General features: G+C 44.6%; 1 protein-coding gene across 2 annotated transcripts in view; it reads left to right on the top strand.

The window, feature by feature from the left end:
* Positions 1-13: 13 nt before the first annotated feature.
* The window catches only part of LOC137357056 (pleckstrin homology domain-containing family A member 2-like), a 120,140-nt gene continuing 105,348 nt past the window's right edge, over positions 14-14,805 (top strand). The window contains exon 1 of one of the 2 annotated variants that reach the window (XM_068023033.1): positions 14-473. The gene's annotated coding sequence lies outside the window, so the exon portion shown is untranslated. The remainder of the gene's footprint in view (positions 474-14,805) is intronic. The other variant, XM_068023032.1, reaches the window with a different exon arrangement.

Genomic DNA, 14,805 nt, shown 5'->3' with positions numbered 1-14,805 from the left:
AAAACGTCTTTATCTCGAACTAAACCGCACCCACCAGTAAGCCCAACCCCTATAAACTCTGCTGTCTATTTGCATTCACTGACACTCCTCTGCCCCAACCCAAGCTGCATCGAAACTCGGTAAAAGTCTTGAGACGCTCTCCTCTCAAACTTATGTAGTTTATATAATCTGATCACTGGCTCCACATTTAAAAAAAACACACAGCTGATTTTGCAGTTACCAGTTTCCATTTATAGTTAGCGTTTACATCCGGGCTGGGTGGGTTGGTTAGTTTTGGTGACTGTTGCCTTCACGTAAATTTCACCCGGAAAAAGCGAGAGAGAGAAAACATATTTTAATCACAAACTAATCTGCTGTTTTAAACCGGTACGAGAAGATTTGGGATTTTTTTTCAAGAGTTTCAGCTCTGCATTCTGCTCAGACACGTTGATTGTTGCCGGACTACATGCAACAGATTGCCGTTTCTCATCTGGGTAAGCTTTTCAATAATGATTCTTTTACTCCTGTGCAGTGTGTGACATTGGTATTTTTTAAAGGCGCAGTGCAGCAATTCTTCGGAGTCACCGATCTGATTCGGCAAAGGCTGGCAGAAAGGTGGTAAGTCGCAAGCCCGGGGGCAGTTTTAGTGCAAACAAGCAAAGAGCTTACATTGTGCTGGATCTTGCCTTTTTGCACCATTTCCTTGACCCGTTTTTGCTGTTTAATTTGGAGCTGAGACCTTGGTACAGAAGCATTTCTACGTTGCATCTTATTGGTTGTGAACCAGCAATAACGTTGAAACTTAACACATGAGATTTTAATGCGAGGATTGTGAAGACCAAGCATTGCCTGTCGGTGGGTGGGTTTACTAAAATGCATTGGATGTGAATTTGCAAGTTTATCACCCGAGTCGTTTTGACGAGACGTGCTGTGGCGCAAAGCTTCAATTTGGGACAGATGTAGAGAATATGTTAGCACTATCACGGCCTGATCAGATGAGAGCATTAAAATGTCAATGGACAGCTACGGAAAATAATTAAAAAGGCGAATGGAATGTTGGTCTTTCTCTCTCCAGGACTGAAATACAAGGGGGTAGAAGTCATGCTGGAAAGACCACACCTGGAGTTACTGCGAGCAGTTCTGGGTGCCCCATCTTAGGAAGGATATATTGGAGGGAGGCCTTGGTAGATTTACCAGAATGATGCTTGGATTCCAAGGGTTAAATTATGAGTAGTGATTATACAAACTAGGGTTGTATTCCCAGGAATTTAGATAGTTAAGGGGTGATTTGATCAAAGTTTTCAAGATATCAAGGGGAACAGATAGAGAGAAATATTTCTGCTGGTTGGGGAGCTTAGGACTAGCGGGCAGAGTCTAAAAATTAGAGCCAAACTTTTCAGGAGTGTAATTAGGATATGCTTCTACACACACTTTTGAACTTTCTTTTGCAAATAACTGATAATGCGAGGTCAGTTGTAAATTTTAAACCTGAGATTGATACATTTTTGCTAAGCAAAGGTATTCAGTGAGATGGAGCAAAGGAGCATATATGGAGTTAGGTCTCAGATCATCCGGGATCTTATTGAATGGTGGAACAGTTCGAGGGGCTAAATGGCTGCCTCCTGTTCCTGTGTTTCTAGTTTGTGAGTATGCTTCCACTGTATGTGGGGAGCCAGTCATAATACCCCACAGCAATAGGCGTGTGACATGACATAACTTTCATCCAAGCCATGGATGTGAAGACATCACACCCAAATGATGCACTGCCTCCAGTTAAATCAACTCAAATTTCATTAACATTGTATTACAGCTTTAGTCAGCAGGCATGTTTGTGATATTGCTGAGATAGGTGTGACATTTCTTTTGTGTGAAAGAGCTGTATTTTATATGATAATGTGATTTAAATTCGGTTATGACAGCTGGCTTTAAAACAGACTTGTTCTGAGGCTGTGGGTGTTGCTGGCAAGGTCCTGCAATCATTATTCACCCCTCGTTGTCCTAAGATTGGGGTAATGACCCTTCTCTCTGAAGCACTGCAGTCCTTGAGGTGCCAGTGCTGTTATGACGGTGTTAGGGGGGAGAACTGGCAGAAAGTTCCGATGGAGAGGGAAGAATTAGAAGACACTTCCCAGCCACCTATTAAGGGGTGGCAGTAGTGGAGGCTTGGGAGCATGTCACCTACCCTCTTAGTGATCATGAAGACTGAAGGAAAGATAAAATGAACTTAAGAGAAAGAGCTGGAAATACTCAGCAGGTTTGGCAGCATCTGTGGAGAGAGAAACAGAGTTCATGTTTCAGGTCTGTGCCCTTTCATCAAACTGGAAACGTTGGCTCTGTTTTTCTCTCCACAGATGCTGCCAGACCGGCTGAGTATTTCCAGCACTTTCTGTTTTTATTTCAGATTTCCAGCATCCGCAGTATTTAAGAGAAAGGTGAATATTTTCACTGGCAATCTATTAAAATTACTAATGGTCATCACAGTTCTACAACAGCAACAATTTGTATTTATACAGTGCCTTTCATGTCGTAAAATGTCCCAATGCACATTATCAAACAAAATTTTTACGGAGCCACATTGGAGATATTGGGGCAGATGAGCAAAAGCTTGGTCAAAGAGGTAGGTTTTAAAGACCTCTCAAAGGAGGAAAGAGGCAGAGAGGTTGAGGTAGGGAATGCCAGCGATCAGGACTTGGCAACTGAAAGCACGTCCATCAATGGTGAAGCCACGAAAATTGAGCGTGTACAAGAGGCCAGAATTGGAGCAGCACTGAGATCTCTCAGGCATTGTAGGGCTGGAGGAGATAACAGTGATAAGGAGGGACAAGGCCATGAATGGATTTGAAAGCAAAGATGAGAATTTTAAAATCGAGGTGTTCCTTGTAGGTGAGCGAGCACAGGGTTGATGGGTGAACAGGACTTGCTGCAAGTAAGGACATGGACAGCAGAGTTTTAGATGATCTCTGGTTTATGGAGATTGCTGAATCTATTCCAATGTTTTCTGACTATAAAGTATAATGCACTCTTCATAAGCAGGAATGCAATGGAAATACAATTGAATAGAAAAATGTTAACAGGGCCAAATTCATACTTACGATAGTTTTAAAAAATTCATTCATGGGATGTGGGCGTTACTGGCCAGGCCACCATTTGTTGCCCATCCCTAATTGCCCTTGAGAAGGTGGTGGTGAGCTGCCTTCTTGAACTGCTGCAGTCCATGTGAGGTAGGTACACCCACAGTGCTGTTAGGAAGGAAGTTCCAGGATTTTGACCCAGCGACAGTGAAGGAACGGCGATATAGTTCCAAGTCAGGATGGTGTGTGACTTGGAGGGGAACTTGCAGGTGGTGGTGTTCCCATGCATCTGCTGACCTTGTCCTTCTAGTTGGTAGAGGTCGCAGGTTTGGAAGATGCTGTCTAAGGAGCCTTGGTGCATTGCTGCAGTGCACCGTGTAGATGGTACACACTGCTGCCACTGTGCGTCGGTGGTGGAGGGAGTGAATTTGTAGATGTTGTGCCAATCAAGCGGGCTGCTTTGTCCTGGATGGTGTCAAGCGTCTCGAGTGTTGTTGGAGCTGCACCCATCCAGGCAAGCGGAGAGTATTCCATCACACTCCTGACTTGTACCTTGTAGATGGTGGACAGGCTTTGGGGAGTCAGGAGGTGAGTTACTCGCCGCAGGATTCCTAGCCTCTGACCTTTTCTTGTAGCCACGGTATTTATATGGCTCTTCCAGTTCAGTTTCTGGTCAATGGTAGCCCCTAGGATGTTGATGGTGGGGGATTCAGCGATGATAATGCAGTTGAATGTCAAGGGGAGATGGTTAGATTCTCTCTTGTTGGAGATGGTCATTGCCTGGCACTTGTGTGGCGTGAATGTTACTGCTGTAGTCCATGTGGTGTAGGTACACCCATACTGTTCTCAGGGAGGGAGTTCCAGAATTTTGATCCGGCAACAGTGAAGGAATGGTGATATATTTCCAAGTCAGGATAGTGTATGGCTTGGAGGGGAATTTGCAATTGGCGGTGTTCCCATGCATCTGCTGTCCTTGACCTTCTGGATGGTGAAGGTTTTGGGTTTCGAAGATGCTGCCGAAGGAGGCTTGGCAAATTGCTGCAGTGCATCTTGAATATGGTACACACTCCTGCCACTGTGCGCCAGTGCTGGAGGGAGTGAATATTTAAGCTGGTGGATGGGGTGCTGATTAAGTGGAGTGCCTTGTCCTGGATGGTGTACTTGTATACTCTCATTGTGACAACATTATTCCACTCAAGACTTTGTGCAAGAAATATAACTGGCAATGTTAAAAGGTACCAATCAAAAATAAAGTGCTAATCAAGATTAAATATATTCCCAGTGACATATTCATTGAATATACTCAAACACGTGCTTGTAATGGGTCAGGTCTGTAACTACACAGACTGTCCGAGGTCATGAGCAGCATTGTTAAATCCATTAGGTACTGCACAGTTACCTTTTAGATTTTTCTGTCGAGTTGTCTTGAGCAGGAAAAAAGCAAGACTTCAAAGAATTCAAGATACCTGCTTTTGAGTGATCCCCATCCATTCCCCTGACATAAACAACACACACACACACACACACACACACATGTATGCGAAGTACATAACTTTGGAATGTGTAGGAATTCCTTGGCTTGAATTTTCAAACAGGTTTTTGCAAGAGAGCATAATCTTGCATTTATATTGTGCTTTTTATCTCCTGTGCATGTTCTAAAATGCTTCAGAGCAATGACTTTTGAAGTTATACTGGAAAACGCAACTGTTAACTTTGCGCACAGCAAGATTCTACAGGCAGCAATGCAATAAAGCACCTATTAATCTGTTTTTGGTGTTATTTCTTCAGGGATATATGTTGGCTAGGACACTGCTTGGCACGAATAGTGCCACTGGATCACCTGACAGGCAGATTCCAAAAGGTGGAACTGCTGACAATGCAACAGTCCCTCAGCGCTGCGCTGAAGTTAAGATTTTCAAGCCTTCTTGTGCCCAACTGGTAAAAGTGAACCAGTTTGGTCAGTTGCTTATGTACAATATTGCAGGACTTGGCTGTTAGAAACTGTGAGGCCAGTGTCAAGTCAGTCTGGCAACCACAAGCTGCTTTTTTTCCCCCAAGATACCTCTGTGTGTACACAGCATTAAAGGGAGTTCTTACTCTGCAGGGGAGTTCTGTTTTGATGTACTCCAACTCATGATCAAAACCCTCAAACATTTTGGCGCTTAACACGGTGACTAGACAAAGCAAGGCAGTTCTTGCACTGACACAGAGGCATGTTTGGAGCTGGGAGGGTGTGTGTGTGGAGAGAACTACATTGCCAAAAAGAAAATGATTGTATCATACATTACTTTAGAAGAGTTTCATTGTGTCGAGGAGACTGTTAAACCACTGTTGAAGGCATGTGACAGAGTTGTCTTTTCAGGTCTTTTACTTGGAGTTGAAATTCTATCTTTTTACAAAGTATGTGATTGAAAAGCAAGCAGTGTTCTCTGAATATTTACAATTATTTAACCCACTTCACTTGTTTTCAATGTTTTTCTATTTGCTTCTATTGCCAGTTTTTGCCTCTACCCTTCTCTGCTGAGAATTTTGATTGTTCGCCTAGCAAGCTGAGAATAACATTATTAGCCTCAACAATATGAGCTGGCATGCGATTTACCTGTTTTCGGTGATGGGGCATTACGGTTGAGCTAATCCAGGCCTCATCTAAGATACGGCACATGCACTGTAGTCAGGCTTTTTTTTCTTTTTTCACCCCCCTTTCCTAAGCAAGAGGAAACAATCCCTCCCCGAGGTCAAAAGTTGACTGGGGAATGAACCTGGGACCTTCCTAGTTTGTGTGACTCAGCTGGAGAAATGTGTTGAGTCAGTGTGGGAAAGCACTTAAAAGAAAAAAATTTTTTTTTTGATAAAGTAAACTAACTGCGGTTTTAGCAGTCTTTATGGCATCAGTATTGAAATTGACAAGTAAAATGTGGCTGCATTTGGAGTCGAGCTTCAAGATTATACTGAATATTGATCTAATCAGCTGTGGTTGTTAGTTTGATTACAATAACATCGATATAATGGCTGGTTTGAGTGAATTTCTTGCATTGTTTCCAAGTGCTGCTTTACAATCAAGTTTCTTGTGTATTGTCTGGAGTGAAGAGTGGAAACATGTTGTTCATTTCCATTCTATTTCTCCTACCCCCTGTGCACGAACCCCCTTCGTTGGGAGATGAACACAGGCCAGCCCACAGACACTTCTATGTTTGTAACACAGGCCAACCTGGCTTTCCCCCGGAGAGATTCTCCTTCTTGCTACCTTCACACAGAGACAAAGAACTTGCATTTAGATAGCGCCTTTCAGGACTTCAGGATATCCCAGAGTGCTTTGCAGTAAATAAAATATTTTAGGAGGTATAGTTACTGTTGTCATGTGGAAGATCACATTGCAATCTTATCTTTCCTTCCCCCCGCCCCACCCCCACCCCCAATCTCTATTGTCTTCTCCAGAGAAGTCAGATCAAATGACCAAAATCATGCCTCTCAAGGGAAGCTCAGATCTAAATGTCACCTAAAACTCTTAACTTGGAATTCAGGAGTTTCAACAGGACAGTGCAAACTGCCTCATAAAGAGATGGGGATTCGAATAGACTCACTTATCCAGGTTAAGATCGAGAAGGTGTAGCACTTGCTGAAGCAAGTTTTCCTTTCGTAACCGTGTCAGCGTATTCTGTGGTAACCTGAAGGTTCTTGGAATTACTAACTTCTCAACTTGGCAGAGGCTGGTTTGTTTTGACAAGCTGGCAGATGATGATGACATTAAACAACCAAGTGGAATATCTTTTTATTTGCAATACTTAAAATCCTAAGTGATTTGCCAAGGGTTGTGCTTATATATAATTAAAAAGAGGTTTTTAAAAAAACATGCCTGAATGAACTGCATAGGGCAGCTCCAAACCTTAAAGGCAAAGTGCGGGTGATGTGAATTGTCCCATGTCAATGCCGAATTTGACTCCATTTCACTGGATTGTCATTCTACCTCCCCTTTGTATTTCATGTGGAGAATACTGGGAGTCCTGCAGCTGTAGTGAAAGGCATGGGACAGGTCTGAGGGAATGAATGGCCAACTCCTGTTCCTAAGTCCATTTTAGTTTAGTTTAGTTTAGTTTAGAGATACAGCACTGAAACAGGCTCTTCGGCCCACCGAGTCTGTGCCGACCATCAACCACCCATTTATACTAATCCTAGACTAATTCCATATCCCTACCACATCCCCACCTGTCCCTATATTTCCCTACTACCTACCTATACTAAGGTAAATTGGCCATTAGCAATTGCCCCATCAACCTGCAAGTCTTTGGCATGTGGGAGGAAACCGGAGCACCCGGAGGAAACCCACGCAGACACAGGGAGAACTTGCAAACTCCACACAGGCAGTACCCAGGATTGAACCCGGGTCGCTGGAGCTGTGAGGCTGCGGTGCTAACCACTGCGCCACTGTGCCGCCACAATGGCTTGAGTGTTTATTTGTGCCAGTTTCCTGTTGCTCAGGTAGAATTCCATGGGTCCCTGTCACTCTCTAGCATCTCGTCCGAGTGGCTGTTATTCCCCTCGAGCCTCAACAGCACATGTTGGGCGATTATTTGACACTGGCGGCATCACTGCCAAACCCGAAGTCCATATGCATGTTTTTGGAGAATAGTTTTCAGATAGGCTTGTTTTATTAAGAACAGCCCACCTTGAAACCAGAAATGTTAGAGTATAACATACCCGAGCCACAGGGCATAACTGAATGGATGTTCGTCATCCCTCTTGCCTGCACCCTCCCCACCTCCACTACACTGAGTTTATCATCGCAGCTGAATGGCAGCAAGAGAGATATATGCAAAGGTGTGGGGAGAGGTCGAGAAAGAGAGGGTCTCAACTGCCACTCCTGCATGCCTTCTCAGTGGTTTGGTAAAGAGTTTGGACCTCGGCCATGGCCCTGCCCTCTCCAGTACAGAAGCAAAGGTTACTTGAGACAGTAAGGGGAGAATGGGAGAACCAGGCAGAGTAGTGTAATGGTATGTTACTGGACCAGTAATCCCAAGGCCTGTGTGAATAATAATGAAATTACGTTCAAACCCCACCTTGGCAGTTTGAGAATCAGAATTCAGCTTAAATCTGGATATTAAAAAGAAAATGAATTCAGTTTGGAAATTTAAAAAGTGGTATCAGGATTATTGTAAAAAACCCAACTGGTTCACTAATTAGCAAACGAAACCTGCTGTCTTTACGAATATGTGACTCCAGTTCTTCACCAAGGTGCTTGACATTTAACTCGGCGCTGAACGGCAAAACGCTCAGTTGTGTTGGATTGTTAGCACCTTCTCTGCTTGACCTCCTGTGAATTAATATTATCTTGGAGAGCCCCTTCACTCCCTTAGAAATAAAACAACTGCAGACAAGATGTCTCACCTCTTGATCCTTCCCCTTTCGCTGAAAAAGGTGAAAAATGCAGTAAGTCCATGACATCTCAGATATATGATCATTTCCTTACATTACAACTGTGACTAAACTCCAGAAGTGCTGAATTGGCTGTGAAGCACTTTGGGATATACCTGAAGCTGTGAAAAACTTCTACGTCTCTTCCTTGAGGTTCAAACAGAAGTGACACAGTGCTATTGGACTATAGATCCCTTATCCTCCCTCCACTTCTCCAATCAAGGGAAAATGGTCTAGTGTGAGTGTAACTGAGACTGTGTGGATTGGAACCTACTGCTGAAAGTATCAGTAAGTTTGCTGCGCTATGACAACTGCAGCAAAGTGTTGAGGTAGTAAAATGCTACCAAATGTGAACTGTGTATTCTATCCGAAGCTTGGCGAGTATGAGTTCAGTCAAACCAAGCAAGTGTTGGACTGTCTGGGTGTCAACTAAAGGAATGATAAATACAATCCATCAGTGTGAGAACCTGTGTTCCCACAGTATTAGCTTGGGTTTCTGGATTACTAGTCCAGTGACATTACCCCTATAACCCCTAGTCCTGGACACTCTGACAAGCAGGAATAGATTTACCCTATGTATTCTTGTTAATATCTTAGAAACTTTGATCAAATCACCTATTAAATTTCAGGGAATACAACTCATGTTTCTTTACTCTCTCCTCATAGTTTAACTCTTGGAGTAAAGGTATTATTCAAGGAAATCAACGCTGCATTCCCTCCAAGGCCTATATATCCTTCCTAAGGTGTGGTGCCCAGAACTGCTCACAGTACCTCCAGGTGTAACCAGGTCTAACCAGGGCTCTGAATAGCTGAAGCACGCTTTATAATTTGTCCGTAATTTCTCCTGTGTAACTTGGCTCCTTAGCCTCTCAATAACGTCAGACAGCAAATACCTTAATTAGGCACCAGCCCAAAGTTTCCCTCAAGCAATCACAAAATGGAAAAGTCCTGGGGAAAATTGATGTACAGAGAGATTTGGGTGTTCAGGTCCATTGTTCCCTGAAGGTGGCAACGCAGTTCAATAGAGTGGTCAAGAAGGCATACGGCATGCTTTCCTTCATCGGACGGGGTATTGAGTATAAGAGTTGGCAGGTCATGTTACAGTTGTATAAGACTTTGGTTTGGCCACATTTGGAATACTGCGTGCAGTTCTGGTCGCCACATTACCAAAAGGATGTAGATGCTTTGGAGAGGGTGCAGAGGGGGTTCACCAGGATGTTGCCTGGTATGGAGGGCGCTAGCTATGAAGAGAAGTTGAGCAGATTAGGATTATTTTCATTAGAAAGACGGAGGTTGAGGGGGGACCTGATTGAGGTGTACAAAATCATGAGAGGTATAGACAGGGTGGATAGCAAGAAGCTTTTTCCCAGAGTGGGGGATTCAATTACTAGGGGTCACGAGTTCAAAGTGAAAGGGGAAAAGTTTAGAGGGGATATGCGTGGAAAGTTCTTTACGCAGAGGGTGGTGGGTGCCTGGAACGCGTTGCCAGTGGAGGTGGTAGACGCGGGCACGATAGCGTCTTTTAAGATGTATCTAGACAGACACATGAATGGGCAGGAAGCAAAGAGATACAGACCCTTAGAAAATAGGCGACAGGTTTAGATAGAGGATCTGGATCGGCGCAGGCTTGGAGGGCCGAAGGGCCTGTTCCTGTGCTGTAATTTTCTTTGTTCGTTGTTCTTGTTCTATCAAATGGAATGATATTCCAGCTGGTTGTTGCATCATTTGCATGTGATGCTCACGTGATCTAAACGACACATGACCCCTTCAACTTCAAAACACAAAAGGGTTTGTCACACATCCTTTTTGTGGAGAGAGAGCATGTATAAAAGACTTCAATTCAATCTTTCTATTTACTTGTTTACTGGATGACGTTTAAGTTTGATGAACTTGTCGGACTATGGCCAAGCAGGACTCTGACCCCATTTCACACACGTACATGCACAAGTAGCAGGGTATTCAAGCAGTCAGTCCTTTATGATGAGTCCTTTCATGTCTGTAATGAGAGGCTTTTTACTGTAGTTATTTTTTGGGCCTTGTTAACAATTACCACTACAGAAAGCAAGAATACTATGGTCAGTGACAGCTGCAGTGACATGGAACTTTTAGGAAAATGACTGACTATACAGATTAAACTGTGCTGCTGCAGACTCTTTTTTTTTCATAAGACATGGTAAGGTGTGGGAGCCACGCTGAAACAGCCTGATTTGAAAGCTTATCTTCTGCCTGCCAGCCTTGTGGGTTTAGCAAACTCTGAAATCACCTGGCTTTACAGCTTTCTCATTGGGTTGCTCTGCTTTCTCTGTGGCTTGTCATAAAATCGCTGCTGCTTTCACTTGTTGCGAAACTGCCTGTTTCATCTAGGCTTCATATTTGGGCAGATTCAACGGGAAGTTGTTTATCGCGGATCTCCTAATGGGAGTGCCTCTTTTTAACAGACTTCCTTGTCAATCACATAAATTTACACTCGGTTGTCAGTCAGCTTGTTCGACTTTTGTTGATTGGCCTTTTAGGTATGGGGGAGATTCAGTAGCAAGGAAATGCCTTGTGATTGTAAACTTACTTTCAGTAGCCAGATTTACTGCTTTGACCAAGCTTTTGGTCCCCTGCCCTGATATCTCTTTATGTGGCTTGGTGTCCAATTTTGTTTGACACACTGCTGTGACATTTCAGTATCTTAAAGGTGCTATTGAAATGTAAGTTATTCTAGCAGACAGGAGCTAAATTATGTACAATTAATATCAAATGCAATAGCTTGGAATAGTCAATAACTTGGCATGTATTCACTTCTGTTCCCATTTCCGTCCCTGTCGCTATCCCACCATTTTGTCCACCTATTTAGTAGAGAAGATACCCAGATAACTCTGGCCCAAGCTTTCTTCCGATCCTTCAGAAGGGTGAAGGCAGCATATGACAGCAGCACATCAATATTTCGACCTCCAGTTTCCCTCCCTATCCTCACCCCTGCCACCCATTAGGGAGTCACCTAGCCTGATGACTTCCCTTTCACCTTTTGCTGAGGAGTATATATTCCAGACAAGTTACTGTTGTGAGGATCAGACCTTTGGGAGGCCCATGTGTCCCTGCGTTCTTGTTCCCTCAAGATGATTATACAGTCTACTGAAGCCAGACAAGAGTCCTTAATGCAGATGGAAGCCCATGGTCTATGTAGCCACAATCTGGATATTCATGAGATACTCTGACTGGCCTAAGACCATGTGCCTCAGGACCATACTTCAGTTGCCCTTGGAATTCCCTTATGCGCTTTATCAGGGGCTACAGTGCAGACAATTGTTTGTCCGTCTAGTGCACTCCTGCACACTGTTAGACTGGCCTAGCAGCCTATTTTGCAGGGACTCCTGTAAACGATCGCACTTGGCCAACAACCTCTTTCTTTGAAGCTGGCCCCAAGATAGCAGAGTCCGCTTCTAATCTGCTACCTCCACTTGCTCCTCTTCCCCACATGTGATTTGTGATCATCTGAGATGGTGTTGGCCAAAGGTGGTGTGAGGAGTGATACTGGTTTGCCTTGGGGTCTTTTCTTCGAGCAGTCTCTGCACCGCAGTATACTACGCGTGAGGACTTTGAGGTTGAGTCTTGTTTTTGTATCGCTGACTGAAGAGGAGGACAAAACTCAACAAGATCAGGATGGTACGAACCTCAGTTTGGGGAGGGTTTCACCCTCTCTGACCCCCTCAATGATAGCATAGCCAGTGTTTGTGCATAACTGGGGTCAGGTACCATGTACTGGAAGCTGTACTGTAGCCTTAGTTGAGGTCAACTACCTTCTTCCTGTCATGTAATCTGGTTCTTTAGATCCTGCAACAGAATTTACAGTTTTATTGATGTGCTCTCAAGCTTGCTGGACTGGTCTGTGCTTTTCTACTGTTATTGTGGTTCATCTTCTGTACCATTTAAGTCAGTTCTACTGTCCCTGAATCAAACCTCCACCAATAGCCAGCAAAATACCTCATTCTCACTCCACAGGTCCCTATTCTATAGCAGGATGATCGAGGAAGCCTCTGGCATTCCCTCCCTTGTAAATGGCTTGAGCCATTTCACTGCATAATAATCATTTCCAAAGCCCACACTGTGTGCTCTGTGTATGAGAGCACACAGTTTACATTTAAGATTAAACACAGCAATATTGGGCGTTGAACAGCAGAAATTGTTCTTAAAAAAAAAACCTGCTGAGACCCCAGATAACTCCTGAACAGCACTTTCTGTGGTCACAAATTTGAGTTTACATCACACACTGGCACTCGTACTGCAATAACAAAGTTACAACACAAATTAGGAAAAGAGCCATTCAGAACCTGAACGACTGTGTTTAAGAGGTTGCATTTTAAGGCAGAACAAGGCCATGATATATGGTGGATGATGTTTAACGGAGTCAAGACCATTTGAATTAAATAATCAACGTGGAAGTGAGTCCCATAATGCCTTGTCATGAGCGTGAGAGCAGCAGTAATGCTATGGATGCGCTGCCAGTTTACATTTGGAATTGCTTTCCTGGGTCTTCCAAAGCCGAGCGTCTTCTCAGAGTTAGCAACATGTTACAGTGCTGAGCAAATCTCTTCCATCACAATATTCACTGTCAGCACAAGTAAATAGCGGAATCAGAAATACAAAATAAAATTTGCTCTTTTGACAAGACACTGGTCTAAAATTTGGTGTGCCCCAGTTTTTAGTCGTGGCAGTCGCAATACAAGAAAACAGGGGGCATCAATTTAAAGTAATTCATGGAAGGATTAGAGAGCACTTCAGTAATTCTTTTCACTATTGGTTGGTGGGGGTCTAGACCTCACTGTTTGAAAGGGCAGCACAGGCAGAAATCCTCATCACATTAAAAAAAGTACTTTGAAGTGCTGTAACCTACAAGGCTATGGACCAAGGGCTGGAAAGTGATTAGGCCCCTATCCCTCAGGCTTGTCAGCAGATGAAACCTGTCCTTCAAGCCTGACTCCACATGAACCCTGCCCCTCGGGCCTGGCTCCACCTGTCACTCAGGCCTGATTTCAGGTGCTCCCTGCTCCTTTTATGGATGCAGTCAAATACCACAAGCTGGTGTAGGAGTTTAGATGAGGTGTGAGGGTGTGAACTGAAACTACGAAGTGGGAGATAAGCTCCCTACATTTCTATCTGGTCCTGCAACATTGGTTACGTTAACACCACAGCTGCAGATCAGGTGCAAAATGAAACACTGACAATACAGTGGTAGTGTAAAGGCAAAGTGTGCTTCACACAGACTGGCACCAATGATTTTGCGACAGTAATCTCAGTCCAAGGTTGAGATGACACTTATGAGGCACTGGAGCATTGCTGGCACAAGTTGTAACAGCTTCAGAACCCTTTGTTGAAACGCGCAATGATCGGCAAATCAAAGCGATTGGAACTAAATGAGTCTTTGAATTATAGGCAGAATATTCCTGGCTCCTGGATGGCTGGTGTGGTGGGTGGGCATGGGGAGGGGCTGGTAAAATAGCAGGGAACTGGGATATTTTCCCAGCAGTGGGCTGCAATGCCCAAAGAGGCTGGCAGCCAATTTTCTTACTTGAAGGACATTTTAAGGGTCATTTTACGGAGATGCTAGCATTTTGCTGATGGTGGAAGGGCCCCCACCCTTCCACGTGGGCAGGCCACTAGCTTAATGGAGGCGGCCTCCCTGAGGGAGCCCGGGGTGCTATCTGAGCCAGAGGCCCCATGGCCCAAAGAAGGGGACACAGGCAGGGAAGGCAGCTCCCGCAGTCCCAGTGACCTCCCCAGAGAGGTTTCCCCTCCAACCCTTGGCCCACTGAATTTATTTTTGGAGTTACCATCCGAGCTTTTCTGCCTGCCTCAACAGCGCCCACCTCTCCCAGTGGCACTACTGAGGCTTCAGAGCTACTGGCCCTCTGGGCCACCAGCATCAAGAGCCTGCCTGCCCACCATCCTTAATTGGACAGTGGGCCTGCAGGAGGCCAATTAGGAGCCAGTCCTGCCGCTGGGGTGCGGATTTGGGACCCACTTTTCACGCCGTTGTCGGGGTTCCAAGCCCACGGTAAAATTCAGACCTTTTCTGTCCAGATTTTACTCAGTCTAGAAATGACGCAAAACAAAGGAAGGCTGTGCTCAAAAGGACTCCAGTTAGTTGATGTGTACACTGGATGGTGTGGTATGAAGCCATATAGGCCAGAGGCCTGAGCTTTGATTCCCTACTGCCCCACCCCAGCCCGTAGAGGGCTGGCTTACCTCAGCCAGAAACAATGCACTTCCCAGGGCATTATGATCAGTTTCTGGAACGCTAAGGAGGGGGAAACTCCTTGAGGGTTCCTGCTTCTGATGGAATCCACTGATGCCCGTGCAT

The sequence above is a fragment of the Heterodontus francisci genome, chromosome 47, assembly GCF_036365525.1.
Source record: "Heterodontus francisci isolate sHetFra1 chromosome 47, sHetFra1.hap1, whole genome shotgun sequence".
NCBI lineage: Eukaryota > Metazoa > Chordata > Chondrichthyes > Heterodontiformes > Heterodontidae > Heterodontus > Heterodontus francisci.
The sequence above is the reverse complement of the archived record's forward strand: the minus strand, read 5'-3'. Positions and strand labels throughout refer to the sequence as shown.